A 3,680-nucleotide genomic window follows, 5' to 3' on the forward strand; every position below is an offset into this window, starting at 1 on the left:
GAATGTCAAGGGTCACCCCACCCTTCGTTATAAATAGAACCTCATTACTCATAGAATAGGGTTTTGGAAGCCAATATTTTGTCAACGCATTGCTTAGAGAAGGCTTGGAGAGTATTGTGATGAGCCTTGGATTCTCCACAACATAGAGCAAGTATACTTCTTTGGAGGAGTAGGTGGTGTTGACTGTAATGGTCCACTATTGGGGATAGTGGTTGTCAATGGTCTAGGTATGGATGGAACTTTCAACTAATAATAATATAACTCAGACAACATGTTTTTATGCATATGTTGTTATTGTAGTTGGAATATTCTCGTTGCTTTAACAATGTATGCTATTTAACTTACGCATTTGTGTATGAACTATTTTGTATATGATTGTATGAATCTTGTTGAAGATGTGTTGTTAGATTAACCCATCACTTTAGTTTTTGGACTATTCTACTCTCTAGCTTGTGATGTATTTCTGCTCATGTGTTCCTTTCACGCTGCATACTATTACAGGCTTCTAAGGGACACACTTCCTTTTCCCCTCTGTGTGGAATAACCCCCATGAATCTCACTTAACTCACCGCAAGGTCACACACTTGCTTCCAGCCAAAGCTATATTACTTACCTTTGTGCACTACTGTAGCGAAGGTGCTACTTTACTATGCACTGTTGGGAATCCTACTCCAAACAATTTGAGGTCTAGTTGGGACTTATTACTGGGGAGATCTCCTTGACATATTGGTGGGTCCAACACCGTCAACAGAGAGGTACCTAAAAACTGTTGTCGATCTGTGAGAAATATTCGACTTTGTACATCAATACCTCATCCACGATGTTCTATAGGGTACCGTCCAATGCCATCATAAACCCGAGCCCCACCACCCACAACGCCTTTGTTCCAATGTCTTTGAGAGAATTGTGCCATAAGATGACCTATATGGTGGCAAATTAAACATCGAAATGGTATACACCAAAAATCCAGTCTCTGATGTATATGGATTTCGTCCCAATTATGTGTAGGAAGGTCCCCAGTGAAGCCACATTCTATCAAAATCTAAACTACCATTTTGTCCCTAGCCGCTAAGCACTTCAGATCCACATATATGAATTTACCAATTTCATTTCCAATGTCTATAAACACCCTTTTGGTCCATAATTCAATGGGAAGTCCAGGAAGCTTCACCCAAATCAGATTATTGTGAGGGGTGTCCCTAAGAGGGTTAAAACTAACATACTAGGGTTGAAGTGACAAAACACCGCGTTCTCGAACACATGACAATTTGAGAATTTTTTCCAGGTCCTCCTGGTATAAGAAGTGGATGATGAACGACGAGTTCACAAGTTTTCTGACTATAGGAGTGTAACCAAGGAGCTCTTTCTACTATGTTGAAATCGTTGTACACATCTTTTCTTCCTGTAAACCCGAGTAGTAACAGCGCCCCACAAGTTCTCTTTTCTATAGGCTGATCACCTGGTCCAAGAGGAAATCATACCCAAAGCTTAGAAATTGTGTCTGAGGAGATGTTCCGATCCCATGGTGTTGATGTCTCGTATTAGGAGCCCAAGTGGAGTCATGGCAGTTCAAAAAGTGTGGTAGTTCCACACGTGAGGCAATTGGAAGGCCCCCCTTAGCCAACTGTATTAGATTATTCTTCGTATTCGGTAGTAATGATGTTGCATGTCTCTCTGTTGACATATGGGTGACCGAATGGGGAGCGAGATGGGAATTTCACTTAGCTATCTGTAGTGTCAGAGAAGGGCCAGTTGGATGTGCTAATTCAACCTCCAAAGTGGCTCTGATGAATGCCTCATGTTTTGAGTTGTCCGATATGAAAATATATGATAGGTCCATAGTCCCCTAGGTGGAATCAATGGGGTAGGGTGACCGATCCAACGTGAAGGGGTAGAGTAGGTAGAAAGGTACAGGTGTGAGAGGTAGGTATGCTAAGGAGGTAGATGAAATCCCCAGTTGGGACATATGGTTGATAGAGATGAAAAGTACAAGTTTAAAAAATACCTCGGGAAGGATTCCACAAGGGTCCAAGTCCCATCAAGTGAAAAAATGGTCAACACGTAGCACCCACGACACATATATCCGTAGCCACTCTACTGCCGATCCATTTCCCAATTTGGTAAGTTAATGTAGATAGAAGGAAAAGTCCCAAAATACCAACCCCTGATCAATTGGAATGTTCGAAAATATGGATGATATGACAAAGGGTCACCAGGGAGTAATTACCTTAGGGTGGCAAAATTATATTGCCTTGAAAAAATCATCCAACAACCTCCCGGAAAAGCAATGCCAAAAAATTTGAAATGATAAAAAATAGAGAGAAATGAGTTAAATTCTGGTATGGTCCACCAGAAAACGTGCGCCAGCCTTTCATCTCTAGTTACATTCTATGAAAGAAGGACCCAAAGTGCATCTATGAAATAAAGTGGAAGTATCATCCTGTGCAACAACAACAACAAAAACAACATCCCAAGAATGTTCACCATCGATTACAACATCTGAAACCAAAATTTTTGCAAGGTTTGGAAATGGTGAAAGTGTCTATCCACTTCTGCTAGAGTGTTGATTAATTAGTGGTATCTAGACACGATCCATGGTCTTGTTGTGATGTAGGGAAGACAATCTTAAGGATTTCAATCCACAGAGGCATATGGTATCTGGAAAAATGTTTTCAATTGGTTACAAATGATACAATAAAGGATTTAGATATCTATGAGGAAAATTATGACAACATGAAAAAATTCAGATGTAAGGATGTTAAACATGTTCGGCGAGGATGAGGGGGGAAACCTCCAGGACACTGGCCAGATCATAGGCCATGATATGGTCTCATGTGGGATAGGAAGTGTGGATAACCCTAGTTGGGACAATATTCCAGATGTACCAAAAGACCAAAGTGCAGGAGAGGGCCAAAAATGAGAAACACCGAGACCTGAAGTGTTCCAATATTCAAAAACCCCACATTCATGGACAAAAATTATCCATCAACACTAAATTTATCATATAAATAATTGAATATTTCCCCTTACAACGAATATGGAATGCATACAAACCCAGTCCCCTAGTTATAAACAAGGCTACTTGGAATCCTGGAAACCACACACTGCATCGTGTCTTGACCTGCTACTCATTATACTTTCGGAATATTGTTGCAATGTCAGTGTCAACTTCAGGTCTTCCAAAGTTTTTCCCTTCAATACAGGGATCTCTTTCTCGTAGAATACATAGCCCCTAATAACAACCAGCTTATGAATGACGTGGAAGTACGTTGCTCCATTGGATGTGAAATAACATAGATTAAAGAGTTTGTTAGTTTATATCATTTAATAAAAGATATAATTTAATATATTAAAGAGTTTGTTAATTTATATCATGTTAGATGTCAAGACATTGCAATTGATGTCTCACACTTTGTGAATTCATAGTCTAACAATTAGGATGTACTTTTTGTGATGTGAAATTGCAAGGCAATTTTTATGCCATAAGGTGTTTCTGTCTGAAATGAACTCCCTTATGTTTCATAGTGTACTATCTTGCACTATTGATTTGATGTTTTAGACAACTAAAAATATTTTCATCATCGGATCATCATAGGCAATTATATTAAGTTTGTTATTGTTACGACTGTCTACAACAACTCAAGGCACCAGGCGCAACAGAAGCTTTGAATGCCACCATA

This window comes from Pinus tabuliformis, chromosome 7 (assembly GCF_031772625.1).
Source record: "Pinus tabuliformis cultivar Carrire ecotype Pingquan chromosome 7, CPIR1, whole genome shotgun sequence".
Taxonomy (NCBI): Eukaryota; Viridiplantae; Streptophyta; class Pinopsida; order Pinales; family Pinaceae; genus Pinus; species Pinus tabuliformis.